General features: G+C 39.1%; 1 protein-coding gene across 1 annotated transcript in view; it reads right to left on the bottom strand.

Annotated features, from left to right (window-relative positions):
- LOC149779618 (uncharacterized) overlaps window positions 1-10,998 on the bottom strand; it is a 51,913-nt gene extending 40,915 nt beyond the window's left edge. The window contains exon 1 of the mRNA XM_089940406.1: window positions 10,750-10,998. The gene's annotated coding sequence lies outside the window, so the exon portion shown is untranslated. The remainder of the gene's footprint in view (window positions 1-10,749) is intronic.
- Between the last annotated feature and the right edge of the window lie 4,337 nt (window positions 10,999-15,335).

A 15,335-nucleotide genomic window follows, 5' to 3' on the forward strand; every position in this document is an offset into this window, starting at 1 on the left:
TTGGGTGCGCATTGGCAAAACCAAACGCACTTTTGACAAAGGTTACTTACCTAACTGGACGACCGAACTGTTTCGCGTCACTGGACGAGTGCATGGCCGTCATCCTACCGTCTATAAATTGGAAGACATGAACGGAGAAGTACTCAAAGGAACGTTTTATTTGCCCGAGTTACAACGTGTGACCAAAAAAGAAGACGACGTGTACGACATCGAAAGCATTCTCGAACGCAGAACCCGTAAAGTGGGCAAACGACGTGTCAAAGAAGTCAAAGTACGTTGGAAAGGATATCCACCCAGTTTCGATTCTTGGATCGACGCTTCGCAAGTCATCGACTATAAAAAGAAGAAGTGACCATCATGCCCTTTCACACATCAGACGCAGCTACGTCGACCACTCCTTCTTCCCCTAGTTCTTCTGTGCAAGATTTACAAAAACAACCCTTGTGGGTGTGGTGTGGAGAACGTGTGCCTAAAACGCAAATCGTCTTTTTCTGCCAAATCTTCGTGGTGTATTGTGTCATCGGGGCAGCCATTGCCAATTTGAGTTTGCAACAAGGAGACAAACAATTGTGGACCATTTTATTGAGCAGTTGCATCGGTTACCTGCTTCCCAATCCCTCCCTGAAATTCTCCTCGAACGGGAACCCCGGGAACCTTGTGTCCAGTGCCAGTGTCAGTCACAACCACAACCAGAACCCCATTTTGGGTGGAGACACGCCTCTGACGTCCACTAACCCCTCGGACAGCCACAGAACTCTAGAATTATGAGTCACCAAAACCAATTTTACTTGACCTTACCCAGTGACAGTTCCATGGAGGTGTTTCCCAATAACACGTTGTGCTGTTACACGGCCAAATTACCTCAAGCCATCCCCTTAGACCACGAAGCCCATTGGGAAGTGGCTTTAGTGGAAATGATTCACCCGACCCAAGTCCTCAATGTCCTTCCCAATCAAAATAAATTTGATGTGGAAGTTCTTGACGAGCAATTGCAACAGGAGTTGGATAAGAGAGTTACCATATCTGACATTAAAACCTATAATGAGAAAACTCAAAAGTCGACCTACCACTTGTCCATTCTCCCAGGCTATTATTTTAGTGGTCAACATTTGGTCAACACCATAGCTACCAAGTTTAATGGCGTGTTTGGGAAAGCTTTTGACATTGTCAAGAACAAAAGTGTCACCATGGAGTACCACAAAGTAGCTCGTCGCTTCTTGATGAAATTTGAACGGACTAAAATCCTGTCCATTTTATTTTGTCCTGAATTGTTTGACATGTTGGGCGGAGACATGAACATGAGAATGACCATACTCAAGAACAACGAATTACCCAGCGTTTACGACAACGAGTCTTTTAGCAAGTTATTTCGTACCCCGGTAGAACTGAACCAAGGACTGAATTTGATGTTCGTGTACTCCGATGTGGTGGAGTACAACGTGGTGGGACACACCTCCGTGCCGTTACTGCGTGTCATTCCTTTCAAAGTGGATTCTGCCGCGAACGCTGACGAGGAAGGTGGAAACACTTACCACGTCCACCGCGAATTTGTCCATCCTCACTATTTGCCCGTCAGCAAGTCGTATTTGGACACGGTCAGCATTACTATAAAAAGAGATTTAGGACAAAATATTCCATTCACCAAAGGAAAAGTCACGGTGAAACTCCATTTTCGAAAACGGTTCTCTCACGACTCGTAAGTAAGTCATGTATCCAGTGTACCGAGGGGTTGCTCGACAGCGAGGACACGGTTTAGGAGACATGTTAAAATCGGCCTTTCGTTCGGTGGCCCCAGTGTTGAAACCGATGGTGACACGCGGATTGCACGCCTTGAAAGATGCGGCACTGACGCAAGGCAAAGAATTTCTCCAAAATGTCATCATCGACAAACAAAACCCTAAAGAAGCCTTCATGAGGGCAGGCAAAAATGTCTTGCTGCAAACGGGCAAAGACATTTTAGGTCGACGAGACACACCTATAAATGCCCTGCACGCTACCGAGTCAGGCATTCAGCAAGGACAAGGCAGAAAGAGACGACGAAGAAAACACCCTTTCACCAGACTTCAAGCGAGAAAGGCCAAGAAAAGAAGAACCGTTCGAGACTTAGACGTTTTCGATTATTGAGAAAGAACAGAACAAAATGATGCACCGAGAGTCTTGCGCTTGTTCCAAAACGGAACTGGATCTGTTTACCATGCCCCCAACCATGATGACGATGCAAGAATCCCAGTGGGTGGAATTTCATCCCGTCTCCTCATTGACCGATTCCGCTCCCATCGAGTTTGAAATCAAAGGACAACCCGAAGATTACACTGGTCAACAGTGAAATCATTACTGACTTGAAAAGGCCCTAATCTGTAGTATTTTGGTGTGCCGAACACGAATATAACCGTGAAAAATTTGTATTGGCTCTCGTTTTGAAGATATTCATATACCTCATTTTCTATGTTTCACTGTGTAAATTTCTCCAGTAGGACTGCAGCAACATCCGGAATAATGATGTAACATTGCATAATACCATCATGCTCACATCATCCACAGTTGATTGCATCATTTTCTGATGCAATGCAATACTAATGCCATGCGGCTGCTGAAGTAAGTTGACGTCAGCAGTGTACTATACATGTGTAGGCCTATTGTACTAATGCCAGGCGGCTGCTGAAGCTGACGTAAGCAGTGTACTACATAAAGCCCAATCAGATAGGTTCAGCATTTAAAATATTTTAGACGTTGTGCGAGACAGTTCAAGCTACTGTTACATAAAACTTATTATTTTATCCATTTACGTACAATAAAGAACAGTAATGCCTCGAAAGTGTGTTAATACCGCGGACAATTTTTGCTATATTTGTGGGGAAGTGACATTTGCCAACCAGAAGAAAAGTATCAATTCTCAAGTGAAGAAGGCATATCATCTTTACTTCGGATGCAAGGTTGGTGACCAAGACAAGTCTTGGGCTCCGCATATATGCTGTGCTACATGTACAACACAGCTTTCACAGTGGTTGAATTGCAAAAGGTCATCAATGCCGTTTGCAGTCCCAATGGTGTGGAGAGAGCCAAGCAACCACCTAAATGACTGTTACTTCTGCTTGGTTCCTCCTCTTTCCGGCGGAATAACGAAGCGAAAGAAGTCGAGAATAGTCTACCCAAACATTCTGTCTGCATTGAGACCAGTTCCACATGGTGAGGGACTTCCTATTCCAGAACCTCCAGCAGAATATTCTCTTGATTCATCTGACGAAGACAAAGGTGAGTCGACCTGTTCTTCTCCTGGTCCATCAGCATGCAGTGATCCAGATTTTCACTGTGGTGCATCATCAACCCCACACAGAATAACACAGGAAGAACTAAATGACCTGATTCGTGATTTGGACTTATCAAAGAACAAGGCAGAATTGCTAGGATCAAGACTCCAACAATGGAATCTTCTAGAAGAAGATGTCACAATTACTGCATATCGAAAGCGCCACCAGCAATTGGAGCCTTTCTTCAGAAAGGAAAGTAATCTGATATTCTGTTCCGATATTGAGGGCCTCATGAATGCTTTAAAAATCACTCATGACCCACAAGAATGGAGACTATTTGTGGACTCTTCGAAACTGAGTCTCAAGGCTGTGCTTTTGCACAATGGAAACATTCTTCCATCTATTCCAGTAGCGTATGCTGTCCACATGAAAGAGACATACGATAACTTAAGGCAGCTACTGAATTCCATTGAGTATAACAAGTACAGCTGGCACCTCTGTGGTGATTTGAAGGTAGTTGCCCTTTTAATGGGACTGCAGTAAGGATATACAAAATACATGTGTTTCTTATGCGAGTGGGATAGCCGAGCAAGGGAAATGCACTACATGAGGAAGGAATGGACTCACAGGCAGAATGTAGCCATTGGAGAGAAGAATATCCAAGACCCAGCTCTGGTTGAGGCTCAGAAAATCTTGCTACCACCCCTTCACATCAAACTAGGTTTGATGAAGAACTTCGTGAAAGCCATTGACCGGACTTTGCCAGCATTCCGATACCTGCATGAAAAATTCCCTCGACTCAGCGAAGCAAAGATTAAAGAGGGAGTTTTGTGGGTCCTCAGATTCGAGAGCTTTTCAAAGATGACCGGTTCAACAACTTGCTGGAAGGTGACGCGAAACAAGCATGGAATGCTTTTCGCCTAGTTTCTACAAACTTCCTCGGAAATGTTAGGGCAGAAAACTATAAGGAACTAGTAGAAGACATGTTGATGAAGTATAAGAAACTTGGCTGCAATATGTCTCTAAAGATTCACTTCCTTCATTCCCATTTGGATTTCTTTCCTAGCAACTGTGGTATTGTTAGTGATGAACACGGCGAACGTTTTCATCAAGATATCGCAACAATGGAACAAAGATACCAGGGAAAATGGTCCACTACAATGCTGGCTGACTACTGCTGGACACTCCTCAGAGATGCTCCCGAACAGCTGTACAAGAGACAGGCGAAGAAATCTAAGATGTAGTCAATGACTTGATTTTTTATAGGTAGGCTATTACAGTTGACCTTTTACTATTGGAATGCATTTCGTTATGTAAACATTAATTTCTTGCAGATTACAAAAAAACTAGAGCCAATTTTGCAATTTGACTGTCATATTCGTGTTCAGCACATAAAAATTGATAAGAATTGACTAATTTTATTTCAGTAACATGACTTTTGTAAAAATTTGTTGTCCAGTGTTACATCGATTTGAATAGCAGTTACTTGTACTTGAAAGTCAAAGTTCTAGATAAGGATGATGGTGGAATAGATGACACTGAGAATATAGCTCCCGTCAACAATTTCATGCATTCCTTGTTCAGCTCAGTGGACTTGTACTTGAATAACAAACTGGTCAGCAGCAGCATGGATACTTACCCTTACCGTGCCTACCTGGAAAATCTCTTGACGTACGGAATAGATGCCAAGGATACCCATCTCAATGCCTGTGTGCTGTGGGAACCTGACGAAGCGGGCAAGTTCGACCTTGTAGATGGAACCAATAGTGGCTTTGAGCAAAGAGAAATCAAAATCTTAGACAAGAGGAGTTTAGAACTGATGGATCGTTTGCATTTGGACATGTGGTTGCAAGAGAAGTATTTGCTGAACGGGGTCAATGTCCGCCTCAGACTGAATCGAAGCAGTACCGCTTTCCATTTGTTGGCTGATGCTACTAAGGCTCCTAAAAGCAAAATCGAAGAGGCCAAACTCTACGTACGACGCGTGGAAGTGTTACCCAAAGTAGGTAACGACATCAGTCAAACGTTGAGCAGAACAACCGCCAAGTATCCCATACGACGTGTGGAAGTGAAAACGTTCACCATTCCCGCTAACCATCATTCCATGATCGAAGATCATCTGTTTCAAGGACAGTTACCCAAACGTTTAATCCTTGGCATGGTCGAGAATTCAACCTTCAACGGACACTTCGCTAAAAATCCTTTCAACTTTCAGCACTTCAACGTGAAGAAAATCGAAGTCAGTCGCGATGGCAAGACCTTGTGTACCAGACCTTTCGAACCCGACTTTGCCAAGAACAATTACTTGAGATCGTACTTGTCCTTGTACGAAGCCACGGGCCAGTTAGGAACCAACACCAGTCACGGCATTACGTACGACGATTATGCAGGAGGCTATGCTTTGTGGGCTTTCGATTTCACTCCAGACCAGGGCAGCGACGAGGGACATTTCCACCCTATAAAATCAGGCCAGATTCGTGTGGAACTTCAGTTTGCAAAGCCACTGGACGATACAGTGAACGTCATCCTGTATGCCGAATTCGATAATACCATAGAAATCAACAGTTTGAGAGAAGTCATCCTAGATTACTAGAAACCATGGAAGACTGTTATCCCTCTTTACCTAGTGGAGAAACTTTGGACATGGAATGTGAGGAGACCCTGGAAAAAGAAGAAGTAATCATGATGAAGTCGAGATGGCCAGAACAAGAAGCCCATTTAGTCTCCTGTTTTGCCAAACACTTGGCGGACAAAATGACGGAACTGATCAAGAAAAATTGTTATGGATGTCAAAACGATCATCCCAGTCAAATTCAACACGATAAATGCCTGATGTTAAGTCAAGAAGAAAAATTGGACGAGTATCTGGACGAAGCTTGGAGTCTCATCTCGGACAAAGACGTGTTGCACCAGTGGTATAAAGACTTGCGTGAACATTCTTGTCCACCATTAACCACTCAAGAGATCCATCGTATCGAAGCTGTCCTGAATCAGAGTGAGGAAACAGAACGAATAACCGTTTATTCGTCAGACATTTTCAAGCAAAAAGTCAGGATCGAATTGACGACGTATTATTACCTGTGAAGAAGAAAAAAACCACACAAATGGATACCTGGGAACTTTATTACCTTTTGAACCACAGTTCGTATACGGCTTCTTGGAATCCTGTTGTCTGTGCTAAAGATGAACTCCCTCATCGCAAACCTAAAGACCATCAAGCTTACGTGATCAACACGGACGAAAGTCATCTCCCAGGAATCCACTGGGTAGCCGTCTACTTTCCTCAAGAACGATGTGTGGAATATTTCGATTCGTACGGATTGCCCCCTTTGGAAGACGATATAATCGACTTTATGAGAAGAAATGCTCAAACCACCCGATTCAATAACGTGAAATAACAAGGCACAGATTCCTTGGTGTGTGGACAGTACTGTGTGTATTTTCTGCATCATCGCAGCCTGGGCTATTCCTTAGAACATTTAGTGACTCATTTCGATCCTCGTTCTTCTGCTAGAAACGATGTGAAAGTAGATCGATGGTTTTGTGACCATTATGCTTATCTTTTGTCTCAAGCTAGGAAACGTAGTGTCCATCAATGGCCTAATGATTTCCAACAGTGGAAATCACAATTTCATTCACAACGTTGTCAGCCCTGTTCTAAGTAGATTGTCAATTGAGAAAAAAATGTTCGTGATTTGAAAAAAATTGTTTGATGTTATAGTGTTGGATAATTGTTAAAAAATGTTAGAGTTGTTGTTGTTTAGTGTTAAGTGATTTTTGAATAAAAAATGTTGTGTTTTGAAAAAAATGCCTTTGTGGTTTGTTTAGCTATAAGAATGTTGAATTGATGCTCTTTCATTTCTTACTATCCCTCTCATGACACTCACTGAAACGTTGAGACTAGAAAACCGTGTGGGGATGTTTTCCTTCACGTCCGCGCTTTGACTTTAAGAACCGGGTTGTTCCCAGTCTAACCATCCATTGTTGACTCATCCTCCTACGAAGATGTGCTCCAAACTAGCTAAACTCAACGAAGCCTACGTGAATTTGCATAGGGTCAGACACAGTCTGATACCGAAGCCAGAAGAAATAGAGAATGTGAGAATGTTAAAAATCACTGAAGACCTGATAGAAGAGCTCTTCAGAGAAGAAATGAACAGGGAAAAAGAAGAATGGACAGAGAAGTACAGACTTCAGAGACAGCAGCAACAGCAGCAACAGCAACAGCAGCAACAACCTGAAGCTGACAGAGGCTTTGTCGATTGCCGTATCGACACGAAAGAGTTCTTCTTCTCTTTTCGAAGAAGCAGACCTATCGCCAGAAAGTCTATCCTCAGAGGACATCGCATTCTTAGAAACTAAAAAGAATGCCATAGCAAAACAAAAAAACAGCCCTTTTCAGGGCTACCCAATACTCTAGAAAAGAAATAACCATCAATTTGCCAATGTGTGAAGGTAGAGTAGTGTGAATATAAACACTAACTCTTGCTTTTAAAAATGTGAGGGTATGTGTTGGTGTGTTTGTGTTAGTAAGAGCTAAAGTAAGTTGGTGTGGATAGTAGATTAAAATGATGTTTGTTTTTTGGGTGTTAGAGGTGAATATTTGGGGTTAGATTGGATTGATTTGGGTATGTGGATAGTCTATTGAAGTGATTTATAAAAAATTTTACAATAGTGATGGGTAGCATAAAAAAGTGAGTGAGTGTTTCTTTTAGGTCCGCGCGTTGTTGTTGTTTTTTTGGTCATGATCTAGGTAAGATGAATTTTATGTTTTAGGGGGATGTTTTCCTTCACGTCCGAGCTTTCAGTATAAATTAAAAACAAATCGTCAGTTGGGCCCATCGTCGACCTGTTAACAGCAAGACAATGAATACAAGGATTGTGAAGCTGCTAGAACTCCAGATGCACCTGGAATATGCCAGGCGCATAGTAAACGAACTATCAGCGGAGGCTATCGTAGAAGAAGCAAGAATGAAGAAAGAAGAGGAGGAGAGAAGAGAGAGGGAAGAAGAGGAAAAGAAAAGAGAAGAGAGGATGTCGTTCAATATTCCCGAGACAGAGGATTGGGGTGTTGAAGCGAATCATCCTCCCTCTGCGCTCCCCAGAAGAAAGGTGAAAGAAGACTGGGGAAGAAGATGCGTGTGTGGCGCAAGGCCAGGAAGGTGCAACCATTAGATAGGTGCATCTGGAGTTGAAAAAAACCAACAGCCCTTTTCAGGGCTACCCAGTACTCTAGAAAAGAAATAACTATTAATTTGCCAATGTGTGTAGGTAGAGTAGTGTGTATATAAACACTAACTCTTTTTTTAAAAAATGTGAGGGTATGTGTTTGTGTGTTTGTGTTTGTATGAGTAAAGGTATGTTTGTGCGAATAGTAGATTATGGGTTTCTTTATTGTTTCTTAGCAAATGTGGAGAGTATAGTTTGGGTTATATTATATGAAATGAAAAAGTAGGGGATGTTTTCCTTCACGTCCGCGCGTTGTTTGGTCATGATCTAGGTAAGATCCATTTTATGTTTTTAGGGGGATGTTTTCCTTCACGTAGGCGCTTTAAGTATAAGAACCCACAGTATTCGTCGTTCAAACCATTCTACATAGAAAATGGCTTCAAACCACCTGGATAAATTTCAATCATTGCAAGACGTCCTTGACAATTTGGGCATGATAGAACAAATGCTCGTACGACTCGTTGAAGACCACTATTCTTATAGTCCGCATAGAGTAAAAATGGAAATTAACAACTTAAGAAAAGCAAAGGACATGATCAGTGGTGTGATGAAGGAAATAAAGGAGGAGAAGGAGGATGAAGAGGAAAAGATAAGAATAAGAACATGGAACGAAAAAATTGAAAAAGAAGAAGAAAATGAGAAGAGGAAGAAAGAAGAAGAGGAGGAAGAGAAGAAAGAAGAAGAGGAGGAGAAAAAAAAGAAAGGGAAGAAGAGAAAGAGTGTTGGAGATAAAATAAGAAGTTGGTGGAGGAAAAGAAGAAATTAGAAGCAGAAGAAGAAGAAAACCCAAAGGCCCTTTTCAGGGCCAGCCATATTTCTCGAAAAGAGATAGTCTTTGAATTGCCTACCCCTTTTTTAAACAATTTTTTTTAAAAAAAAAAAGAAAAAAAAAATCCCATGTTCCATTCCCCTTGTCCCTAAACAAACCCAAACTCTATTCCCCATGTTCAATTCCCCTTGTACGTAGAGTGACCCACGATTTATCGCCATGTTAAATTCCCCTTGTACGTAGAGTGACCCACGATTTATCGCCATGTTAATTCCCCTTGTACGTAATCTGACCCACGATTTTTCGCCATGTTAAATTTCCATTGTACGTAATCTAACCCGGGGGGGGGGGGTCTGTAATGCTAATTCCCATTATACGTAAAGTGCCCCCATTCACTACTACCGATGGTCGAATTACGTCCTGCTCAGATGAATTAAGTCGTCGAGTTGACGATCACTGTCACGTATGCATAATCACATGATTGACTTTGTGCACATATTGCTCATTGCCAAAGTAAGGTAAACAACAATGGTGGTTGTATAGAAACGTTTACTTCGTCTCTGATTGTGGCAATATTACTATAATATTATCATACAGGTTAGAGAATCTTTAGTTAGTACTATGCAGAGATTCGAATCCAGGCCCCCGGGTAAACGGCACCCATCGCCTTGCCTGCACACAGCAGTCCATATTCAATTACGACTAAGCGCACATCACCAAAAATAATGCAACTGATTCGGTGTTATAGGCACTCGTGTGTAGCAGACACTCGCATGACGACCTAGTAATTAATTCTTATGTATCTTACACAGTCATTCCGGATTGCTATAAAAGGAATCAAGGTATATAGGACTAATTATAGAGAATTATAAATATACACCAGACAGAACGGAAAGTGAAATCCCTAGATTCGATAAGAAAATGCTTGATAATAGTTGGCAGAATTATTATTTAATACAAATAATACTACCATACAGGTTAGACGATTTTTCATTCGTACTATTTAACTCACATCATAACATCTATAAAATATCACAAGTGTATTGGTTTACCATTATCAACAATGCCTTATCAAAAGGTTCAAGTTAACGTACACGTCATTACATGAATCTTGAAATAACTTATATGTTAATGTTATACATCTGCGTGGAAAAAAATACAAATTAATCATTTTGTGATTTAAAAAAGGAATATTAGTCAAACCATCATTAGTATCCTTAAGAGTAATTTTTTACAAATCAATGTTACGTAGCAATTATTCTGCTACATCCCATAACATATATAAAACATAAATTTTGAAACTGATGTTCTTAAGTCTACATCACATATACGAAAATCATGTCTTCAAGGTTATAAATGTCGGAAACTGACTGATACGTTATACAGCAAGTGTCCAAAGGGCTGATGAATTTAAGAACTATAGCACTAAAATTGTATTTAGGAATTGCTATACCTGACAATCTAAGCAAATTGTATTTTCTGTACTAATTCCAATTGCATTACCTTGTGTACCAGCGATGCAGACTGGATCCGATTTATAATTATCTCCACCGGAAGATATGTCTCTTTTTGCTTTGAATAAAATGTCACGTTTTCGCCACAGTCTCTTAAATTCTTCTCTATGGAAAATAGAACTGCTGTGCATCTATCGTTTACGTCATAGCATTTTTTCTTGTAATATTTTGGTAGATATTTGCGTATTTGTCTCTATTGTTGACTTCTAAAGACATAAGAGAACTGCACTTCTTTGTACAGAGCGTCTTGCTTCACATTTATATAGGTTTGTCCCGGAGTAAGTATGTCCAACAGAAAAGCTGAGGGTAAAATATTAATAGATACTACATATATTAGACTTATTCAAGCGTTACACATCCGCGACATGTTTACTTTCAGTACAATACAATATGATTCGAACAGCTTTGGGTTGAAGAATTTTTTCAAACTTTTGGCAACGTGATTGGTTTCGTCGACCTAACCGCAGTGAACAGTCGGTCTAAATCATTTTGATATTACCTGTCCAGATAATTAAATTTATACTTCCAAACAGACTTACTGCAGTTGAAAATTTTACGTGTCACATTTCTATGCACGCTTATTGCGCGTACTCAAGCCCCATAACACGTGCAAAAGGGAATTATATACGTTCTAAAATAAGCGAGAAGGAACAATGCATTATCCAGTTTGCTTATGTGTTCTTTAGAAGAGCTGTAATGCCGATAATTATTTTCCCTCCCTCTCCCTTCTGCAGTGTTTAAGTATTTACCTAATTTTAACAAGTAAACACGTAAGAACCAGATACACAGTTTTTTTCCAAAAGCAATACCAAATTATACATGTATAAATTGGAAAGATTTAAGATTTAATGAATATTTGATAATCCCATGATTGTAATACATCCTACATTACACTAAATAACTTCACTGCAATTTGGGACTATATCCAGAATAAATAATGGTACACTTGGACTCTATCCAGAATAAATAATGGTACATTGGGACCTCAGCTCGTTCTTGGGATGAGCAGGTTCATAAATATGGAAGTATTGATTATGCCAAAATTGTGATAGCAAAAGAGAGTATATTGTTTACAAAGAAACATTTAATGATCTGCAAATGAGAATCACTTGAAGTATATGTCTATCTACAATATGATAAGTTTTACAAGAACGCTAATTATTTGCATTGTCTGTAGAAAGCCAGAGATAAAAATATTTACATTGTGAGTGCTTTCAGTTGAAGTATATACATAAATTTGTGTATGTACATATGTATGTGATTCTTGGGCTTTAATGGTAAGTCAGCACAAAGATGGCTACGAAAGAACAAGCAGTACTATACAAAGTCCTGAATATATAGGGTGAACACGTATTACATAAATGGTATTGAATCAAAAGGTCCAATATTTTAACTGGCATACATTGTTATAAATTTTGTTAATTAAGTCCAATATAAATATTTATTTCGTAAATGGTACTAACAAATATATTGTACAAGAATGTGTTCCACAATCAGTGGAGACTGACATGGTATGCACGCTGGCTGTGTTACCCTTTTAAAGTCATGTATAAATCAGGTATGTGTGGCAATCGGCACAATACCGAGTAATCTCTTTAAATATCTACAAGGGATGCGATAGTCACTGATAAGCTTGATGCTCAGAAGAGCTTGATTGTAAAATTTTCATACTATATATTATGCCAAGTATGATGAATACATATATATATATATATATATATATATATATATATATATATATATATATATATATATATATATATATATATATATATATATATATATATATATATATATATATATATATGTATGTATGTATGTATGTATGTATGTATGTATTCTGAAGTCGCTATATGGACTCTTTCATTTGAAAACTGATGACTGCGTGGCAGCTTTGGCTGTTTTTCTAACCTTTCATTACTATTAATACCAATGTGACTACGAAGTCAACAGTGCAGACGTGCAGAGTAGCATTTTACCGACGTATGAGTAGATCATGTTTCTGCATCCAGTTTTAAAATTTACGGATTTGCAAATCCTTCATCGTGGACATATCAACAGAGCTGATCTTGATTAAAGCCTTTTAACATTGTTATTGTTTATATGCTTTATGATAGTTGACATTTTTACAAAACGTTAATATCTATTTATTTTTGAATCCTTATCGATTCAAGCGTAATTGTTTTTATCCTCCCAGTTAAATCCAGTTACGTTCATTAAAATTCGAGCTTTTGACCAAATTTCGTAATCGGGACGACCAATTATCCCGATTATTATTACTATATTCCTTGTTGGGTCAGGACAATCAATGTTCGGTGTACATTTTAAAAAGATATACATGAAACTGAAATTCCCAATGACATTGCAGAGAAATAGAATTTTATTCCTCGTAATCAGTTGTTCAGTCATGGAACAAATGGAGTTTTTATATCTGACATTAAAGTCATTGAGTTCATGTTGGAAATAAATTTGACTTAAAACATCTTACACATTTTAAATTGACAATTGTCCACGATTATTCATACATTAGATTTAAAAGTGACGTTTTTCAAACGGAACAAATTCATCATGCACCTGGTAACATATATAAACTGATCAGATTTCAACATGCTGGTATAGGCTTTTATCAGACCTTGATCATAGGTGGTTTGCAAGTGTGGATATATGATTTATCGTTAGAATAAAAGGGACTTTTACCAATTCATCTTTGCAGTAAAGGTCATTTTATTTCATTTAATAAAAGTCAAGTTCGAAAAGTTGGAAGTCCCAGTGGGTGGCAATTTAATCATAGTTGGATAGAGGGGTGGTCCTCCAAGCTGGTCAGTAAAGGTTATTTGCGTAGCCTCACTCTCCCAGCTGTCCTATCGTTCAAAAGGTAGGCTGCATGTGCCCGTAAATATTTTAATATTTGCAGAGATTCAACAGTAAGTGAACCCTGTTTAAAGCCAAGTGAGCGTATCAGTTGACTTTTTTAAAATTAAACTAGATATTAACGTTCCACTGGGAATGAGATGCAAGAACTTATGGCTGGAGGGCGTATCCAAAATTGATTTGGGTTCCATTGGAAGGACAAGTGGAAAAACATTTTAGAGGTTTGTTCCAGAACGGCGCAACTTGTATTGACCAACCTTTTAATAGAATATTTATTTTTATATCCGTTATAAAACTGTTCTCTCAGATGTCTCGATTAATAATGGCGTGGCTTGAATGTCAGAAAGATAGAGAAATTGTTTCAATGTTTGTTTCTAAACTGACTAAGCCAATTTCGATCAGCTTGGTAGAAATGCAGGGCATCTTGTGTCAAACTCGCTTCTTTAGGTCCTTCTAAACTCTCTCTTACAATGACGCATAATGTAACCTGAGGAAAACTGTTTCTAAAAGGTTCTTTAGAATAACGAAGTCATTTCTCTCAAAATTGGGCGGAGTAGTTTCTATGATAAACTTTATTGTGCATTATGTGTTTTTCCAATCTGCCCCGTAACTAACAAACCTATGTAAAACCTATTTACAATTTCTTCTGCAGAACAACAGTTGAGCCAATATCGATCAAAAACGGATCGAACTCTGAATAGCTTTTGTTGCATAGTGTATTAAAATTGTGTATCCGGCGGCTACTCTAAATCGGATGTGGCTTACATTAGAAACTAAAATGGAAATCATTTTTGGACTTCTTTTTTCGAACGGCTGAGTCAATATTGATCAACAATATATGGCATAAATTACTTAGGACGTGCGCTATGGAAGTCTTGCCCGTGCTGACTTACTTATCAATTCGATCCAAGATATTTGTTCGACTTCTCTCTAGACCCGATAAGCCAATTAAATGAAACTAGATACGAATCTTCGTAAGCGCATGCTGGAAAACTTTATTCTGTGGTGGTTCCTGGCTTCCATATTAAACCAGATGGCTTCCTGTCAAACTTTATTCTGTGGTGGTTCCTGGCTTCCATATTAAACCAGATGGCTTTCTAATTTAGTCTTCTTCACTCTAACGACTGTCTAATATTTATCATTCTATGTCCGTACAGACTTTGGAGTGGCTTGACAACTTTGATCTCTTGTTCGTTTTAATACTCACCGCTGCAGAAGAGAGGGAATGTAGAATGCTTTAAATATATCCTTCCTACCTTACCACAATTTAGTTAATGCAATTAGTATTTCATAGGTTTCGATGTATTTGCATAATGCACCTTGTTATATGTTATGTTCATCATCTAAAGATAGGCATTCACTCTTCGTTGCGGATGGTGACGTATACTTTTCGGTTTTCAAAAATGGTTTATTTTGTTATTTTGACTAGTTGTACGCAGCGAGTACCGAACTACTCATATAAGTGTCAGCTACATCCCAAAATTTGGATTCGCTTATTAGATGAAAGAGGTAACAATCTATACCAACAATTAAATTTATGTTTTAGATAGAACTCTCTACTCATTACAGCTAATGCTCCATTGCGGCAATCACTAGTGCACACATTTTCACTTCTATTCATCTATATGTGCAGTAAATGCATAATATTAATTTAGAAAAGAAATACGCCAGTTTCTAAACTGGCACGGCACATATCCTCCCATA

The sequence above is a fragment of the Sinohyriopsis cumingii genome, chromosome 17 (assembly GCF_028554795.1).
Source record: "Sinohyriopsis cumingii isolate HCF-2022 chromosome 17, ASM2855479v2, whole genome shotgun sequence".
Classification (NCBI taxonomy): Eukaryota; Metazoa; Mollusca; class Bivalvia; order Unionida; family Unionidae; genus Sinohyriopsis; species Sinohyriopsis cumingii.